Raw genomic sequence first — 21237 nt, 5'->3', positions numbered from 1 at the left:
ACAACAAGTTTGTTTTGTTTGGAGGTTGTGTTCGGAGTTCAGATTCGACTTCAACTTTAAATTTATAGAGAATAACTGGTTATTGAAGATATTAATCCAGCTATTGTATAATTATTTTGTTATTCATTATCATTTTTCATCTAGAAATGTCCCCACTGTTAACTAGTTTACGTCCAAGTATTTATTTCATAATTGTTTTAAACACGAACATTGCCTTAATGGTTAAGGGTTAGGAGGAAAAAGGTTGCCACTCGTACGATAATTATCATACATACACGATTATTTTATGTCTGGTACGATGTAGGATATATACTTTAAGTATACACTTTAAGTATATACAATGTATATGTATGTGTTGAATTAAACAATTATTCTATAATATTTTGAAATAAGTCAATCTTGTAACTCCCTAATAATTATATTGAAACTGTGTACGATCATTTTGGTTGAAAAAACGACAATTCATAAGGCTCGTGTACGATAATCCAGTCGAAATTGTTTGTTTACATTAGTCTGACTCTGATTCCTGAACCTGATAGACGTGCTACTATTAATGGTCCTAAGGAGATCCACGGTAGGTTATAATCCATCCTTTATTTGCTGACCCATGACAGTTCTTATGTAAGACTAATATGAGAATAAAGTATATATTTAAAGTAACCTGCAGTTAATCATCCATTTTATTACATCTATTGCTTTGATTTTCATTTTGAGCACTGTTATGGGTGGGAGTTCTTTCTATTTTGACATTGCAATATATGCCAAATTTATATAACTTTTTATTTGCATGATACTTTGTGTACGTTTTGTCCTTTCAGGGTTTCCTGAAGGATACATGTAGATATATCGTGTGAAAATTGTGCGATTGACCTCAGCATTGTAAGGTATGTGGAAGAGAGACTTGTTGATTTGCCTCGCCCCCTTTTACTACTTGCCTTATGGGAATGCTATCCTCCATCTTATACGAGTAACATTCATTCTTTTTATTTTATGTAGTCCGGTAAGTTTTGAGAATGAATTATGAGAAAAGTGGAAAATTTTTACGTTAAAACAAAAGGGTTTTTGGGCCAATAAAAAAATCGGAACATGATGTAACGATGTGTGGGTAATTTTGTATTGCATTACAGGGCGAGATTTCGAACAGAAAATATATGTTTTCCTATAGTAAATAACGTGAATTAAACGAATTTGATGTTCATTTCAATCGGAAATAAACAATTGACCAATTCGGCTAACTTTGAGTTGCACGGTGTCACTTCTCTTACGAATGTACTGCGAACAATAACATTAGCAACGTTACCAATAATAGACAGTGTTACCAACGTTGACGTATGGTACACAGAGTTACCAACGGCACGCTGACATTACTAACGACAGTAATGATAGATATTTCCATACGTATTTTTATTTCTCCATACAAGTTTTACGCTATATAAAAAGTACAAAAAGGGCACAGAACCTAACAAACCCACCTAACCTAGCCTAGTAGTATGACAGGTCACAAACTAACATTTGATCTACATCGGACGTTGGCAGCACTGGTTACTGTATTTTTTCATGACACAATCTTTGCAACGGCGCCTCCAAAGTTTATCCAGATATACTGTTTTGTATTTTCCTCCGGTTATTATAATTTCAGGAAGGTAATGTATAGAGAAGAAAAGGCTTGTTTTACGTTTTTATATCGATTCACCAGTATGTTTTCCCCACCCAAAACCCCGAGTTCCCACTGGGGGTCCCCCATTATCGGAGGATATAGATGTATATATACTGTATTTCTGAAACTATTCATTTGCGACGGGAACGAGTGTCATTTTCGAAGAGCGTAATTTTTTCTATTAGAAAAAGTAGTTGTTTTCCTAGGTTACATTGCCCTGTAATACACTAATATGACACCGATGTGTGTTTTGAATGTTTCTGAGTCTCTAGTGTGTCGCAAAAACACCGGTTTTCAGCTTATATTACCTCGAATTCCAAACACCCCGGAAAGGCACTAATTCACAAAAATAATAAACATCACGAGTAACTCTCGTGAAGGGAAATATTAACGTGCACCCCTCCCCCACTGTAAATGACGGCAAACGGTTCTTTTTCGTTATGGGACTACATATTCCAACCACCCAAAAAACACAAGTTCACAAAGAAATTCGTAATGTCGAGAAACCACGAGAAAACGGCATTTTTGTTAGGTTAGGGAAAGGTCCTGACAATGCGTCGTTCGCTGAAGCCACGGCCAAGTTAATCGATCGTAAAATTTCCCCCAAGCATTGTTTCCTGCCTGACTATAATACCACCCGTTTGGCGGCGCTCTGTTCGCCTATCAGCTGGTGGCGCAACCTTGAACAGTTATCGATGTTCGGACTTATGTTTTTGCTAATTCCAACAATCTTCATTTTTAACCTCATGTCAAGATTGTTAGTTCGTTGGGACACGTCCTGAAATTATGCCGAATACTAATTTGTTATATGTACAACCAAAGTTGGCAGAGCAACCCTCATTTATGAATTCGACTACAGCAGAGTACAGACCGACACTTGTGTACTCCGGCATGGTTGTTGTATTACTAGTTTCTTAACCTTTTTTCTTCGCAGGGTGTTTGTGTATGATAGCGACATCTGCCCCCAAGCCAGAAATATGGGTTTGTGACAACAAAGAAAGCTCCTGGTGTGGCTGGTTTAACAGTAAACCGAAGGTGGACTCCCATGCTGCTTGTGGGTTTTGCTGGGACAAACTGTGTGGGCTCCTTCCCCTGTGAAGAGTACAAGGAATGCTCCTTTGCAGTGGACAGAAATTGAAGTCTTCTGACCTCAGACTTCGTGAAGAGAAGTGGTGGTCTAAGAGGGATTCATCTGCATCAGAGGTCTTCTCCAATTTCAATTGTAAGCTGGGAAATATTATGGAAGATGTGACAAAGGTAAAATAAAATTCTTTAAGTTACTGGTATTTTGTCCAAAATAAGGTTAAAGTACTTGTTCCTTGTATATTTTTTAAATTTAGAAAATTATGCACCCCTAAGTATTGACTTATTTCAGAAACTGTTTTCAAGTGATTTATCCAGTAGACTTTAACATAAGATTTTATCTTTAAGAGGGTTCATCTTGTGCGTGAATGTTTATTGCATGTTTGTTGTACATTTGCAGGATTGTCATAACTACTGGTGTAATATATTAGTTGAGAAAATTATGGACAACATATTGTAAACTATCTTCAGGTTATGACTGCACTACTTGTAGGAACTATGGAGCCATTCGGTTTAATTCTTTTGGACACTAAATCTTTTAACGTACCATATATTTCTGTGCATGATGACTTTAGATAATAGGTTGAAAATTAGGGGAAATTTTTGAATCTGGAGGTTTTTTGTGAAAGACTGGTTAATTGCAAACGCCATCAGTGTATAGGTTAGCTTTTTTCGCATCTTACGAAATTCTAAGTAAATTTTAGGCAGTACATGTATATCTCGGTTTATGTTGTTTCTAGTTCAGTTGGTTTCAAATTTCTGTTGTCAAAAGTAATACATGAAGTTTTGAGTAATTTTGTTTGACTTCCGTCTGTCCGCCACAATTATTGAAGTCTTAATATCACTGGATGAGCGTTGAAAGTACATGAAACATCTTGCTTCACAGTAAGAATTATAGTATAAAATCGTATTAAAATACTTATGGTAAACGTTTGCATAATTAAAATCTTTGCGAACGAACTATGAAAACATCTGTGACTTTTTATATTAGTTAGCAGTCTGTTGAGCTGAACAGTGGAGTTTTCTTTGATAGTTCAAATTTATACCATTTAGAGCGGTACCAGCACAAAGTATCACATTGTACAATAAACAAGAGTAAGTCTTAAATCATGGAAATACCATTTTTTATTCTATTTTAAATTTCTCTGGTGCATTTTAACAATCAATTACTTTTTTATGGTTGGGATCAGCCTGTCTCAGGCCTAAAAAAAATTGAATCGGCAACAATTTGTTTTAGAATGTAATTTTCATACAGTTCATTTATAGCCATTATTATTAGTTATCATATGAAATAAAAAACATCACGAGTAACTCTCGTGAAGGGAAATATTAACGTGCACCCCCCCCCCCACTGTAAATGACGGCAAACGGTCCTTTTTCGTTATGGGACTACATATTCCAACCACCCAAAAAACACTTAAGTTCACAAAGAAATTCGTAATGTCGAGAAACCACGAGAAAACGGCATTCTTGTTAGGTTAGGGAAAGGTCCTGACAATGCGTCGTAAAATTTCCCCCAAGCATTGTTTCCTGCCTGACTATAATACCACCCGTTTGGCGGCGCTCTGTTCGCCTATCAGCTGGTGGCGCAACCTTGAACAGTTATCGATGTTCGGACTTATGTTTTTGCTAATTCCAACAATCTTCATTTTTAACCTCATGTCAAGATTGTTAGTTCGTTGGGACACGTCCTGAAATTATGCCGAATACTAATTTGTTATATGTACAACCAAAGTAGGCAGAGCAACCCTCATTTATGAATTCGACTGCAGCAGAGTACAGACCGACACTTGTGTACTCCGGCATGGTTGTTGTATTACTAGTTTCTTAACCTTTTTTCTTCGCAGGGTGTTTGTGTATGTTAGCGACATCTGCCCCCAAGCCAGAAATATGGGTTTGTGACAACAAAGAAAGCTCCTGGTGTGGCTGGTTTAACAGTAAACCGAAGGTGGACTCCCATGCTGCTTGTGGGTTTTGCTGGGACAAACTGTGTGGGCTCCTTCCCCTGTGAAGAGTACAAGGAATGCTCCTTTGTAGTGGACAGAAATTGAAGTCTTCTGACCTCAGACTTCGTGAAGAGAAGTGGTGGTCTAAGAGGGATTCATCTGCATCAGAGGTCTTCTCCAATTTCAATTGTAAGCTGGGAAATATTATGGAAGATGTGACAAAGGTAAAATAAAATTCTTTAAGTTACTGGTATTTTGTCCAAAATAAGGTTAAAGTACTTGTTCCTTGTATATTTTTTAAATTTAGAAAATTATGCACCCCTAAGTATTGACTTATTTCAGAAACTGTTTTCAAGTGATTTATCCAGTAGACTTTAACATAAGATTTTATCTTTAAGAGGGTTCATCTTGTGCGTGAATGTTTATTGCATGTTTGTTGTACATTTGCAGGATTGTCATAACTACTGGTGTAATATATTAGTTGAGAAAATTATGGACAACATATTGTAAACTATCTTCAGGTTATGACTGCACTACTTGTAGGAACTATGGAGCCATTCGGTTTAATTCTTTTGGACACTAAATCTTTTAACGTACCATATATTTCTGTGCATGATGACTTTAGATAATAGGTTGAAAATTAGGGGAAATTTTTGAATCTGGAGGTTTTTTGTGAAAGACTGGTTAATTGCAAACGCCATCAGTGTATAGGTTAGCTTTTTTCGCATCTTACGAAATTCTAAGTAAATTTTAGGCAGTACATGTATATCTCGGTTTATGTTGTTTCTAGTTCAGTTGGTTTCAAATTTCTGTTGTCAAAAGTAATACATGAAGTTTTGAGTAATTTTGTTTGACTTCCGTCTGTCCGCCACAATTATTGAAGTCTTAATATCACTGGATGAGCGTTGAAAGTACATGAAACATCTTGCTTCACAGTAAGAATTATAGTATAAAATCGTATTAAAATACTTATGGTAAACGTTTGCATAATTAAAATCTTTGCGAACGAACTATGAAAACATCTGTGACTTTTTATATTAGTTAGCAGTCTGTTGAGCTGAACAGTGGAGTTTTCTTTGATAGTTCAAATTTATACCATTTAGAGCGGTACCAGCACAAAGTATCACATTGTACAATAAACAAGAGTAAGTCTTAAATCATGGAAATACCATTTTTTATTCTATTTTAAATTTCTCTGGTGCATTTTAACAATCAATTACTTTTTTATGGTTGGGATCAGCCTGTCTCAGGCCTAAAGAAAATTGAATCGGCAACAATTTGTTTTAGAATGTAATTTTCATACAGTTCATTTATAGCCATTATTATTAGTTATCATATGAAATAAAAAACATCACGAGTAACTCTCGTGAAGGGAAATATTAACGTGCACCCCCCCCCCACTGTAAATGACGGCAAACGGTCCTTTTTCGTTATGGGACTACATATTCCAACCACCCAAAAAACACAAGTTCACAAAGAAATTCGTAATGTCGAGAAACCACGAGATAACGGCATTCTTGTTAGGTTAGGGAAAGGTCCTGACAATGCGTCGTTCGCTGAAGCCACGGCCAAGTTACTCGATCGTAAAATTTCCCCCAAGCATTGTTTCCTGCCTGACTATAATACCACCCGTTTGGCGGCGCTCTGTTCGCCTATCAGCTGGTGGCGCAAGCTTGAACAGTTATCGATGTTCGGACTTATGTTTTTGCTAATTCCAACAATCTTCATTTTTAACCTCATGTCAAGATTGTTAGTTCGTTGGGACACGTCCTGAAATTATGCCGAATATTAATTTGTTATATATACAACCAAAGGTTAGGTTAGCCAACATCTACAGTAGTTAAGATATTTCGGTAGATAAAGCCAGTGTCAAACAAACCAACCGAACTAACCCTCGCGTTGGCCGCGTGATTTCAAATTTTTAATCCCCCCCACATGACCCGAGATTGACCTGGAGTCGACCCTTTCCAACTGTAACCGCCGAAATGGATAGACGTGTTGCATATAGTTACTCTTTGAGCGATGTTGTTGAGCTTATCACTCATATTGATCAAATTGATTCGTTGAAGACAATAAGGTATTTACACCTACGTGACTTTACTCGAGTTACCCAATTTTTTCATTATTTCGAGAAGCCCTCTTAGGTGATTTTAGGGGTCCATGTGAGGAAGTGTAAAATTGGTGATGTTGCCCTTGTGCGTGATGGCCGCAATGTGCACAATGGCCAATACAGGTTTTATTGGAGGTGTGGGAACCACCAGTGTCACCGAGAGTTCACGATGCGGCATGGATCATTCTTTGAGCGCTCACACCTCGAAGAAGGTGAGGTCATTCTCCTCGCATGGTTTTAGCGACATCGAATATTAAGTTAAGCCTGAGTAACTTTCTTATTATGACAATGTGGTTAAGATATAATTTTGAGTGCTGCCCATACCTTTTTTTTGTGTATTAGAGAGACTTACGAGGGGGGTCCGGGGGCTTGGCCCCGGGTAGGGGTAGTGACCTGGGAACTACTAGGTTTGTTTAGGATGGGTTCGTGGGGTTTGTATGTTAGCGACAGTGGTTGGGCAACGCCCACTTGGTTAGATCACGAGGAAGGTAAGGATATGGCTGGCTTGTAGGCCAGGTTAGGAAGGGAATTTTGGGTTGTCCATTTTTCTCGCACGTTTCCGACATCCATGAACAGACTGGAAATTCATAAAACATAAAGGAAAGATATATATGGATAGAGAATTTTTCAGTAATTAATCAGATAATTTGAGTTTAGGTGTATGTAACTGAACTAGTAACAAACTACTAGTTTATGGTAGTGTTGTTGGTGGGAGTCGAGGGGAAACCAGATGGTGGTTCATTGCACTTTGCAGAGTGCTTTCTGTGAATTTGATTTGTATGCCAACATAGAAATATGCTAAAATAGATTGCATAATCATGAATAAGGACTAGAATTGCAAGTGTTTCAGTTTGGTGGTGGGATGACATGCGAGGATCTCTACGTCTCTAAGAAGGAAGTCATTAGGGGGCTTTGAGTATTTCCTCAGGTAGGGAATGTCATCGTTGGCTAGTGGTGTGATTCTACGTGGTAAAATAAAAACTGACAAATATCTGGTGGACAATTGGAAATGAAGGCTAGAATCTGATACTATATTGGTAACACCTTAACGTGGTGAAAGGGTTTGTGTAGCGCCATGATAAGCAAAGTTGTACTAGTCAGGGTTACCTATACTATGTAGGTTTGCTGTGAGCGATCAGAGAAAAATCTCCTACCATCACAAATCCGCAGTTGGCCAGCGTCCTGATGAAAACTCGCCAAATTGGCTGCCAAATTAGATCAATTTCTCGAACGGTTTTGGCTTTTATTGACCTTCATTAATTTTTTTTTATTTCTTACGATACTACATGAGCTTCAAATTAACCTGTCTTATTGCCCAATCGGTTACTTATCTACCTAATTCATTGGCTACACATATACTTACTTAATTGGTTACTTGTCTACTTACCTAATTACTTACAATGTTACTTGCAGAAGGTTTATGTGGTCTCATGCCCCACTGAAAGCTTGGACACAAGGTAGTATTCACTAGATTTTATGTCACGTACAAAAGTTAAAAGTTTCAATCTCAAATATTTGAAGAATTATATCCTTTAGTCAATATCAATTATCAAAATCTACCTTAACGTAATTCAGAGAAAATAAGAAAATAATTAATTTTCCTTAAAAACTTAAATCATTATTAGTTATGTTAAGTGGGATATTATCCATTGATAATTTGCTGATCATAATAAGTTTCACATTTGATACTAATTATGTATTTTTCTCTTTTGCAGATGGTGTGATTTACAAGAACAGGTAAGAGGGTATTACCGAGACTTTTAAAAAGCTAGGAAATTTTTAGAATAAAAAACCCAGTCGTTAATGGTGGTCCCCCAGGAGACACGTAAGTCGATTTAGAAACAAGTTTGCATCTCATTTATTCATACATCTTTTATTCTGTAAATCTAAATATCCTTCTGTGTCTCCTGGCTGGTGACGTCTGCATGTGGAAACCTGGCGGTGGTACATATTGAAGGATATCGTCTCCTTTAATGTAACGCAAGCATGTGGCATCAGTACTGACTGGTTGTTTGCGTAGATTTCAATACTTCTCTTGTAACGTAAGAATTTTAGATTGTTATAATAGGTCTTTGTATTTTAGATATTCAATTGCTTATACTGGCAACATCGATCCCAGACCGGGTCCATGAGTTTAAGGTGTTTACTGGATAGCCCACTGCTGTGGTTGGGCACCTGAGTGGGGTGTTGGGCTTACCCGGCTAATGTTCTGGTGAGTATCTACTCTGATGAAACAATAGAAATGCAGAGTATAATAGAGGTATCTGATTGGCTAAAGTCAATCTTCGACCAAGGGCCCCATTTTTGTGGGATGTCCACAAATTGGGTATGTTTTTTGCGGTTCAGGACATAAAACTTAGGTACCTGATCAATATCCAATCTGTCTTGGATTTTTGGTGAGGGAAAATTTAATGGTCCCTCAGAATTTAACAATCGTTTTATATATAGGTAGATATTCAGCAATTGAAATTTGGCTTCAATATGCGCCAGTAAACTATCCCCGAGTAAACGGGCCTTTAGTTCCTTTGTTCTCTGCAACCTCCCCATACTTGTGAGATAAGTATTGGGGATTTTAGGGAGACTATACATCTATATACCAAGTCATAGGCAGCCATTGCCTGGCCCTCCTTGGTGCTGCTTTGGTGGAGAGGTTGCTTGGGCGCTAATTCTATGTATATACTGTTAGTCTCTAGGTCAATATCACTGTCTCTTGCCTTTGCCATTCATGAGCGGCCTTTAAACCTTTAATGGGGGTAAGAGCATATACTTTTTAGGTTAATTTTTCTGTCAATTTCGCGAATTTTTATGACTGAACTCTGAGAAATTTGAATAAGCAAAGATTTTCTTACAAAAAAACTTGAATTGGCGAAGAATCTATTTTTTTCTTATTTTGACGTTTTACAAAATCGTTTATTTTTAACGCGTGATAAGTTCCAAATCTGGGATCGGTCGACAGTCATTTTCTGTTTTTGAGAGCATTACAATCTAGTTTTTAATCGTAGTTGTTAGTAAAGAAAGAAACGGAGACATCAACCTACCAGTGCCTGGTTCTAGGCCTATATTCCTTTTTAAACCCATTGATGAAATTAGAAGGGCGTATTTTCGTAAAATCAAGTCGATATTCAACTTAAAAATGACGGTACTGAGTTCCAGTTACATATTCTGATAAGATTTTGGAGAAAAAATTGACGCTTTTCTTGCGGTTTATAAGATTGTGAAAACTGTTGGTGGCGATGAAATGTCGGAAAAGATTGTTTGATTACCATCGCCAAGGAAGTTCGAATAGGGTTATGTCTTACCCTCTGTGTTTGTTCGTTTGTGAACAGCTTCCTGGCCACAATTTCAATTGTAGAGTAATGAAACTTGCGGGTATTAACTGGTATGTAAAAATCTGTAAATTATTACATTTTGGAAGGACAACGATAAAGGTCAAGGTCACGGTCAAGCAAAATTTCTAATTCATAGTCAGTGCTTTTCTAGTTTAATTTGGTTATGACTGATACCTACCTTGACGGTCTCTCTCTCTCTCTCTCTCTCTCTCTCTCTCTCTCTCTCTCTCTCTCTCTCTCTCTCTCTCTCTCTCTCTCTCATATTTTAGAACATTGATAATAAAAAATTTACATGACATTTTCAACAAGGAAGTTTTTGGGCAGGGTTGAAATTACACACAAGATACACAATTCCTTGTTTGGAACCAGCTGGTGCTTGGCACAAAGTAGCTTCCCCAGCGCCAAGTACTTAAGTTCCTGTCTTTGGCATGGGAACATTAGTTATCACATTGATTTTTTTTATATTAGGAATTTTGATTTTTTAATATCAAATTTTCATTTAGGTAAAACCTGTTATAATTTAGCAACTTTTAAATCTTAAGGTGTGGCATTAATGTAATTTTGTTTTGCAGAGTGAAGACAGTTTAATGGAAGGGCATAGCAAAAGGACCTATTCATACATACATGGATATACCAAGGCACTTCCCCCAATTTTGGGGGGTAACCAACATCAACAAATGAAACTAAATAAAAAAAGGGGATCTCTACTCTCTATGTTCCTCCCAGCCTAACAAGGGACTCAGAGGTCAGCTGGTACTGTTATATTGGTTAATGGTAAGGATTTTTTACCTTTTTAATTAATGTGGTGTCTCTCAAGGATTATTTATCGTTTAATAATCTAATCTAGATTTAACCTGTCTGTGACTGGAAATTGTAGATTGGCCCTGTTTATGCAGATACACCAGTTAGGTAGTAACTGAAAGTGGAGCGAGTGTAATTAACTTTATTTTGACGGAGCATGAATATATATACAACCTGTTCCAGTAAAGAACGGCACAAAAATTAAAATGCAGATCCAAGGGTGTTATGTGTACTTAGTCGGCGATAGTGTACTATATGCTTAAAGATCATTGAGGAAAGTCCCTTCATTAATTTTTCAACCTTCAGTGACTTGATTAACGTATCGAATATAAAATAGTTTGATTAAAGTTAATTGCCTTGGCCTCTGTACCTTTTTTTTTTTATTTTAAGTGTTTGAGACCGCAACCAGTCGCTCCCTATAACTTGTCTATTTCCTGTAGGTTGGAGTTTTGCTAAAAGGGGTGGAACCTTGGAGTGAAGAGAGGTCAAGAGCTATAGTCTTGGAATTAACAGGATACTTTCGTCAATGTAGACTGGGGATTTATTTAATTTCATGAAGCTATAGCCTTCAATAACTTCAGTCTTGATTCCAGTTTTATATTAAGTATTTAATTTTCATCAATTTTCTCTTGTCCTCATTAGTCTTTCGGTCCTAAGTTACTCTAGTAATCTTTTCGATAAAATTTAGCGAATGGCACCCAACGTGGGGCACTGCTTCAGCTCTGGCCTCTCTCCACCTCCTGCTTCCCCGGACCCCCTACGGTTTTCTCACGGTATTTAGTTTAACCCGACAGCTAATTGAGTCCATTTTTCTTGTATTTATTGTACCTATTTTGTCTACTAATTGTGGTAGCTTATTTATATTATAATTTTGGTAAATTTTAAATTTATTGCTGAAAGCCTTTTTCAATTATGTCTGCTATTGAGTTAGAGCAACTTGATTCTACACAACAATCCTCGCTTCTCTTAGCTTTAGGAGAGTCGGATGATAACTGTAAAGTACTTGTTAGTATCCGGAGTGGCAAGAGACTGTCTGTAACGAAGACTTTTAAAGAGTATTGAGAAGGGTCCTCTGGATATTATTAAATGTGAATTTTATCTTGATAAGTTAGGCGATCTTTTAAGAGTTAAATTCGCTTGATGAGAAGATACTCGTATGATTCATTCTAGACTTTGGAGTTCGGTTCAGTATCACCAACAGGCGGAAGTTGATGAAAAGTACTCTTGACGGTATAAGGTTAGCGATTAAACGGTTGTCTAGGGAATTAACTCGCTTGTCAAAGTCTGCTATAGCAGCAGCAACCCCTACTCCTTCCACACCGCAGGAAGTACATGATTTTTATCATAAAATAACTTAGCCTAGTAGAAATACTTATTTTGATGGGAACCCCGCAGCTTATCATAAATTTAATTCATTTGAAAGTCGTCTTTTCAAATACGATCTTTCCATGTTTGAGAAATTTTCTTATCTCTCAAAACAATTAACGGGTCCCGCAAAGAATCCGGTAGATTCCCTTGCCTTGAAAGATTTGAATTATGAATCTGCTAAGAAACTACTCAGTGAAGCTTATAGTGATAAGCTTAGTCAACAATACTCGTTAATTAAGGGTTTGTGCAATTTTAGTCTTGATCCTAATGTTAGGGATGGCTATCGGTGGATAAGTGAAGCTTGTGTCTTAGAGGAACAGGTTCGATCGTTAGATATAAAGGGAATTTGTTTGTTCAATATTTTCTTTGGGAAAGTCTGTGTGATGGATTTAAAAGTCAGCTTGTCTCTATTACAAACAAGTCGAAACCATCTTTGAAAGAAACCTATTTGAAGCAAATAATAGATTTATGGACCTTCAGTCCAACCCCTCTGAGAAAACGAAAGGGAATTTAGTTGAACAATCGTCAAATGCTGTATCAGTCTGTTACTTCCAAAGATTCTTCAAATTCGTTGTGCCCTGGTTCGAAATTTAAGGTGACCTGCCCACTGTGTTCCCATGATAATGTAATTCCAAATGACCAGAAATTGAGTGAATGTATGAAATACCCTTGTCCTGGTAGTAAATGCGAGAAACTTAAATCGGTTGGGGGCTGCTATAAATGTGGTTTAACTTCGCATAATGCTAAAGCTCGTCATTTTAAATTTAATTGGCCATGTATGAAATGTAATTTATTTCACATGTCTTATTTATGTCTTGGTTTAGCTAATAAGGTTAAAGACGAAATGGGCACTAATGCAAATAAAGCTATTGTTCCTAAACGTACCGATACCAAAGTAGTTAAAACTACTACTAACGGATTGCTAACGATGTCTACGGGCTTAGAGGCATTTAGTGATTTAATTCTCCCCACTGGGACCGTATATGTGGAGAATTCGGGTTGTAAAATTCCATGGAGAGTGTTTAAGGATCCTGGTTCCCAAACAACCTTAGTAAAAGGGTCTCCGGAAGACATTCCCAACTGCTCAGTCGTGGATAAAGCGAATCTTACGATTTAAGGAATTAATTCGGTCAAGAATCACGATACTTACAAGAGTTTCCCATTCATGTTCCTGGCTAGGGAAAGCAGTCATTAAGGGCACTTTGTGTAGACGAAATTAATTCAAAATTTGTGGCACTTGGGTTGAAATTAGCAGACGCCCTGGTTGAGAAGGGTCATCTCCTGGCAGATAAGCTTATAGATTCTGATACTATAGACCATTTTCCAATCTTGCATGGTAGCGATCAAAGCCATATTTTCCCACTTGTACAGAAAGACTTTGGTTGCAATGGTAAATGTCCGTCTACTTTTTATGAAACTCCGTCGGGTTTAATGCTTTCTGGAAGTGCCTCTTTGTTTTTAGAGAACCTTAATTTGCTATGTATTGAATTTGATGGTAATTCTGACGGTACGTCTCTGACTAACCGTTAATAGTAACATTAGTACTTTGCTAGAAGAGAAGGAACTTTTTGATGACCAAAAGATTCAGAATGCAACTGACTAAATCCTCGACTCAATATTCACTTCACTTATGAATACTCAAGATGACCCTGGAGAATCTGTTTTGACCAGTGAAAATAATAAATTGATAACATTCTTAGTGATATTCGGAAAGATCCTAAGACAGGTAGGTTAGTTTTGCCCGCTTTATGGAAGAAGGAAATACAACATTTAATGTCGCCCAACTATAATCTTGCAGTGTCAGTTCTCAATTCTCAAAAAAGAAAGCTTTCACCTGAGAGGTTAAAGGAATACGATGCAATTATACAGAACCTATTCGAAGATGGAGTAATTTAACGTATTGTAGATCTTCCCTCATTTCTTAGAGAGAATCCAGATGTATCATTTTTAGCTCATAATGCCGTGTTCCAAAATAACTAACACGACAAAGTGTAGGGTTGTCTTTCTATCGAATTTAAGTTAGAGAAAAAGAGATCTTTCCCATAATCGGTGTTCCATGGCAGGAGCTAATTTGAATAATAAAATGCAGATTTCAACACTACTACTAAGGTTTGAAAAGTATTTGCTGACTTATGATTTGAAAAAAGCCTTTTCACAACTTTTACTTAGAGAAGAGGACACGAGAAAGTTACTTTTTCTATGGTGTAAGGGTATTGCTAAGAACAATTTCTCAATTTTTAGCGATAGTTTCCGATGAGTGCCTTTTGGAATGAGATATTCTCCATTTTTGTTAATAATAGCCCCTCTATTACATATTGATCCATAATATAACTGATGATGATGAAGAGACTCAAATTATAAAAAGGAGTATGTATAACCTTTCTTACATAGATAACTTAGCCATAACTTCAAATGCGGATAATGTTTTGTTTAAGGCATTAAACGTTTCTGTATCGACGTTCCGAGAATTTGGATTTGAATTACAAGAGTTTTTTTACGAATTCTGTATCCTTAAGAGAACAATTGAATAAGTTTGAACACTGCACTGAATCAGAATCAAAGCTTTTTGGCCTAAATTGGAATACAGAGAATGATACGATTAAAACTCTTAAACTTGAATTAAACCCTAAAGCTAATACAAAAAGGTTAATTTTAAGTACTATTGATTCCAATTATGATCCTTTTGGGTTTTCAATACCAGTTTTAAACCGAAGCAAATTGTTTATGCATTCCTTGCAGAATGACATTGGATGGGATACGCCGTTAAGCAGCGAGCTGAGGAAAGAATGGTCGAAGGTTGCCAGACAGGTTAACAAGAGCTCAGAAATTGTACTACCTCGTTCTGTCTGTAATCGTTGTGACGAGTACAATTTGTTACCGTGTATGCCCGATAGTTAGATTGTATCCTCATGACTCAAAACTTCTATGTTACTGTGTTTGCAAAGGTTGTACAGCCTATCTGTGCTCTTAGTGAATAGAGCATGCTCACTGTAGGTCAGGATGTTAGTCGCTGCCTTTCACTTGTATAATTCTCTTGTCACACTCTTCTTTCTTTCTGAAGAAGAATGGTGGTGCATTGTACTTGCCAGTAATACACAAATCTTCAAATGGTTGTAAGCACCTGTACCCTGTCCCAATACTTCTATCCAGTGGAGAGGGTGGGAGGGTCTCTGCAGTGCCAAAATACTATTCTTACTTGTCTCGTATTGAGCAGTTCAGTCAAAGAACTCTGGTTTGTATATTTAGTAAACGTTGAAAATTTTGTAGACTGCAATAGAATGACTCATCTAAATTAGATTTAAGCTTAAAGTATTGTCAGAGCAGTTATACTTGTTAAAATAATCTTAACTGCACAAGAATTTTTAGTTATCAGATTGGAGTTTATTGAATTATATATTCAAATATCCTTGCACTTCTCGTGAGTTACATAATGTGATGCTGTAGCATTCGTTAGTAAATATTTATATATTTTGGTTACAGCATTTTTCATTAGTTCCGCAAAAGGTTTCCCTGCTGCTTGAATCAATTTATGGGAAATGCTAATATGAGCAGTTAGGCAAGATTTTGAAGTGAAAAAGTTCTCCTTGTTTTAGATATTAACTACTGTAAACCTGAAAAGGTTCTAGTTGATTTGTGTGCAGGTAATTAATAGTACAGAAGTCGAGACTAATGAGAGAGTAAATTGTGTAAGTAACTGGTATTTCTTCATGAAATGACTTCAAAGTACTTGGTTCTTGTATATTTTTCTGATTTAAAAAGTTTTTGCTCATATGTATTATTACTAATTGAAACTTTATATCTCAAAGGATTAATCTTTTGCAGAAATATTTTTTGCATGTTGTTGCATTTGCAAGATTTAGTTATGTATAATTTTAATTTTATTTTTTTTCTTGAAAATTTGAATACTACATTAAAGTATGTCATCAACTTATGACAGCATAACTCATAGGATCTAAGGCAGCCACTCACTTCATTGAAATTGGACACTAGTCCTGTAGAAAAATGCACATCCGTTATTTTTTGTGTATTATAAGAATTTTTTGGGTGTGTAAATTTCAATGTTTGTTTGCTCGGGAATGGTTTGGTTCTTTTTTTTTTGAAAAGCAAATGCATTTACTTAGCATACCTTAAACTACCTCTTGGGACAATTTTAAAGAAAGAAACAAGCCGTTCTTGAGCGATGTATTTAAGTTATACCAGGTTGTTCGCTGCTTGACACAAGGCTGGGAAAACTGTTGTCGGCGAGAGGCCAGCGTAAGAAGCGCAGCAAGGCAGTGTTCTCCTGAATTTGAGGACATTTTCTTGCAGCTAAGAGTCAATGGCTGTCATACATTAGTGGGAGATGGGTGGCTCTGGACTTAGCCGCTCATGGATCACGCCATCGTCTGACCACCTAATACTACTCATGAGCTTAAATAGAAGACTACCATCATCACCCCCACCTTTGTCACAGCTTTTCTATGAACCTAAATGACTGGCTATTAGTTGAGGTAAGGTTTGCTTTAAGTACGATGCATTTGCTTAGTAAACTTTCAACTATAGTTACGGTTTTATAACCTTTTGTCTAGCAACCAAACTCATATATAATAAAGTCTGAAGGGTCTCCTATTAAGTTTTAAATTTGATATTAACATTTAAATTAGGATTTTCAAACCGTTTATTGATCTAGGTTTTGTATTTTCCATAGAGTAATATTAAACGTTCATTTTGTTTATAAGACTTCGCATATATGCACACATTATGTTTGCAACTCCTGGCGTTTCCAATTTATAATGTTTCCTGTTATGGGTTACAGATCCTTCGGATGTTTCGAAAATTAAGGGGTAATAGTGCGGACCAAATGCAGGTTCTCTGGCGGAGAAAGAGGAAGTCCACGCTAAGTTTTTCTGAGATTTGAACTGATCAGGATCATCGTATTTGCCAGTCATTCTTCGGATTGTAAGTTGTCATAAATTTCCAGTTCAATTGTAAATTAGAATAATTTTTTTTTACTTATAATTTTGCTTCTCCTTGATTTAAGTTACATTGCCCTCTCAGAAATTGCTTTTCGGAAATGGTGACGAGGATGGGATTGGTTGCGAGGTTCATTGCTTTGAGTATGTTTTTTCTTGATGAATTTCTTTGAGCTGGTTATGTTTCAGAATACCGTATCTCTTAATGTTTCACTATATTGCTTTAAGTTTTAAATTTGTTCATTAAATTCTTAGAAAAATGCCGCCTTAGAGCATTTCCCGCAGTTTTCGTGAAGCCCTTAGGCAGCAAGTTACCAAGAAGTGTAATTTCATAAAAAGGTTTGATTCTTCGATATCTGTAAGCGATGCTAAGGAGCATATGAACGTATTGTTTGACCTTAAAGAAAAACTTGACAAAGTGAATAACGAGGTTTTGAAGGAAATTTGGAATAATGCAGGTAAAGACAACAACGGCGATGAATTGGTGAGTGAGGAAAGGGTTACTTGGTTTGTTTATGACCATCAACCATCGTTTGAGTAAGTGTCTCTCTCTCCTTAAGACCACGGTGTCACTTTCGCCCGGAACCCTTTCCGATCGTTCGCGTTCCTGAAATTTCACAACTTAAATTACCTGAACTACCTTTACCGACATTTGGTAATCGAAAAGGTGAGGATATTTCGAAGTTTTTGCGAGAGTTCGAAGCAACTATTAATAAGTATGATCTTAGTACTCGCGTTAAATATGTTCTTTTTACGAGACAGCTTTCAGGTGACTCGCTTAAACTGGTAAACTCATTAGATTGTAGCAACCGTTCGTATGAAGAAGCTAAGAAATTATTACAGAAAGCATTTGCAGATACTTTGTCTCGACAATTCAGGGTTATTAAGTAGTTATCGGATAATGATAAATCCAAGGGTAAACATGAGAAAAAACATGTTGGACTTAATAACAACAAGTGCTATAAAGGAGTGACGTCACTGGCGTGGGTTGGGTTAGTGGTAGTAGTGTTGATCGGCACCTCGCTGTGGCGGGGAGTTTGAAGAGGAGATATCTAAATAGTGCGAGACCTCTGGTTGTGAATTATCACGCCCCAGTATTTTATACCGACACCTTATATAGGTGAGCGAGCTGGGTTCAACCTGGCATTCCTATGCTTTTTTTCTCTGGTAATATATAGCAGTTATATTCCTTAGAAATAGTGCTCTAGGAGTATTTCACTGGGCAGCACAGGTCTCTCGCCCAGAAATAGATTTTTCCTTCGTCAAAATCCCTTAATTATAGTTTAAAAGTAAAATGAAATCGGATTAAATTTTTAACCGACTTTAGGTGTTTAAAAGGAACTCGGCAAATATAATCTTTACCTGTTTATCAAAAACATGGCTGTGTGGTTTATTAGTATAGAGTCTAGCCTGCCCACTGAGTTTTTAAAGGGCTGCGGTAATTTGACCGTGCAAAGGTAGCATAATCAATAGTCTTTTAATTGAAGGCTTGAATGAACGGCTGGATAAAAGAGAAGCAGTCTTTTTTTCAAATTAGAATTTGACTTTTAGGTGAAAAGGCTTAAATTAATTAAGGGGACGATAAGACCCTATAAAACTTAATAAAAGGTTTATTTTAACTATAAATTATATTTAAAAGTTGTGAAATCCTCTTTTTATTTTGTTGGGGCAACATTGATATAAGCTGTAACTGTCTTGATAATAAAATAGTTATCATTATAAGCTGATCCTTTTTTAGGGATAATAAGTATGTTACTTAAGGGATAACAGCGTAATTTTTTCCGAGAGTTCTTATCGAAGAAAGTAGTTGCGACCTCGATGTTGAATTGAAATTTCATGCAGGTGTAGCCGCTTGCCGTGTGGGTCTGTTCGACTTTGAAAATTTTACATGATTTGAGTTCAAACCGGTGTGAGCCAGGTTGGTTTCTATCTTTTATCAATTCAATTTAAGTCTTAGTACGAAAGGATTGGGCTTTTGAGAGTTTCTCTTTTCTAGATGAAGTATAATATTACTTTGGCAGATTTATGCGTCGGATTTAGAATCGGTTTAAATAGTGTCGAGACTATAGGTAATAGTAAGTCCGTGGAAACTTGTGATCCTTCCTTATACCAAAGGCACTTCCCCAACTTTGGGGGGTAGCCGACAACAACAAGAAACAAAACAAAAAAGGGGACTCTACTCTCTACGTTCCTCCAGCCTAACCAGGGACTCAGCCGAGTTCAGCTGGTACTGCTAGGGTGCCACAGCCCAACCTCCCACATTTCCACCACAGATGAAGCTTCATACTGCTGAGTCCCCTACTGCTGCTACCTCCGTGGTCATCTAAGGCACCAGAGGAAGCAGCAGGGCCTACCGGAACTTGTGATAGTTTTAGTAAAATTTATTAGATATTTAATTCTTTTAATTATGGTTTTAGTGGCAGTGGCATTCTTTACCTTGTTAGAGCGGAAAAATTTAGGATATATTCAAGTTCGGAAGGGGCCTAATAAGGTGGGGTACATAGGGCTGTTACAGCCTTTCGCCGACGCGGTTAAGTTGTTCACTAAAGAGCAAACTTTCCCTACTCTAAGAAATTTCGTTCCTTATTATTTATCTCCTATTTTTAGTTTATTTATTTCTTTAGCTATCTGGGTAGTTATGCCTTATGAGACGGGGTTTTTTAGGTTTGAGTTTGGGGTCTGTTTTTTTTTGTTGTATAAGGGCCTGGGTTTATTCTGCCATAGGGGCAGGTTGGGCTTCTAACTCAAAGTATTCACTTTTGGGGTGTCTGCGGGCAGTTGCACAGACTATTTCTTATGAAGTAAGCCTGGCTTTGATTCTCTTAAGACTGCTATTTTTAGTCGTGAGATTAGATTTGAATATGTTTGAGAGTCATCAGCGATACTCCTGGTTCATATTGGTGGCTAGGCCCTTGGGGTTCCTTTGATTCGTTTCTTGTCTAGCAGAGAGGAACCGAACACCTTTTGATTTTGCAGAGGGGGAATCTGAGCTTGTCTTGGGGTTTAATACAGAGTATAGGGGTGGGGGATTTGCTTTAATTTTCATGGCAGAGTATGCTAGGATTCTTTTTTTCAAGTACGTTGTTTAGGATTTTGTTTTTGGGGGGGAACTTGGTGTCTGTTGGATTTTATTTGAAAGTGGTCTTTATCTGTTTCCTTTTTGTCTGGATGCGGGGGTCTCTTCCTCGTTATCGGTACGATAAATTGATGTATTTGACTTGAAAGACGTTTCTACCTATTTCTTTAAATTATTGTATGTTTTTCAGGGGGGCTAGAATTTTATGTTACGTCAATTTAATATAGCTTGCCCCAAATTTAGGATGAATTTAGATTATTAGAAGATTCGAACTTCTTTAAAATGCTTTCAAAACATTTACTTTCCTAAAAGTTAAATAATCAGTCTATTAGTTTATCTCAAATAAGTAGTGTGAGGAGGTTGATAAGATAAAATAAAAAGTATGCTCCTGTGAGGATCTGTCCTGTGAGGATATAAGGGTCTTCTACTGGTCGTGCTCCAATTCATGTTAAGAGGACGACAATAGTCACCAGGGTTCAGAATATGAATTGATTAAGCGAGTAGAAAGATAGTCTTCGGAATTTCGGTTCGTGGGTAAACGGGAGTACAAATAAGATCGCGACTGATATGACAAGGACAATTACTCCAAGCTTGTTAGGAATTGACCGCAGGATTGCGTAGGCGAAGAGAAAATATCATTCGGGTTGAATGTGTGCTGGGGTGACAAGGGGGTTGGCCGGGATGAAATTATCTGGGTCTCTCAGTAGGTAGGGGTTTAAAAGGGTGAGAAGGATTAGGGCTATTAATATAACTATAAATCCAACGATGTCTTTAAATGAAAATTACGGGTGGAAAGGCACTTTTTCTAGTTGACTGGAAACTCCTAGGGGATTATTAGAGCCGGTTTGGTGGAGAAACAGAATGTGGACCATTGTAGCTGCTGCTACGATAAAGGGTAGAAGAAAGTGGAAAGTA

The 21237-nt window shown here is 37.0% G+C and overlaps 1 long non-coding RNA gene and 2 pseudogenes across 1 annotated transcript; all 3 read left to right on the top strand.

Annotated features, from left to right (window-relative positions):
- Positions 1-742: 742 nt before the first annotated feature.
- On the top strand, positions 743-11115 carry LOC137638168 (uncharacterized). Its single transcript, XR_011043859.1, has 3 exons — positions 743-884; positions 8512-8533; positions 10698-11115. It is a non-coding gene; the product is annotated as an uncharacterized lncRNA (long non-coding RNA).
- Positions 11116-13977: 2862 nt separating this feature from the next.
- Positions 13978-18116, top strand: LOC137636511 (uncharacterized; annotated as a pseudogene).
- Positions 15295-20468, top strand: LOC137636502 (NADH-ubiquinone oxidoreductase chain 1-like; annotated as a pseudogene).
- The last annotated feature ends 769 nt before the right edge of the window (positions 20469-21237 follow it).

Source organism: Palaemon carinicauda, chromosome 3, assembly GCF_036898095.1.
Source record: "Palaemon carinicauda isolate YSFRI2023 chromosome 3, ASM3689809v2, whole genome shotgun sequence".
NCBI classification, from domain to species: Eukaryota; Metazoa; Arthropoda; class Malacostraca; order Decapoda; family Palaemonidae; genus Palaemon; species Palaemon carinicauda.
This window is presented reverse-complemented; position numbering and strand designations above follow the sequence as displayed.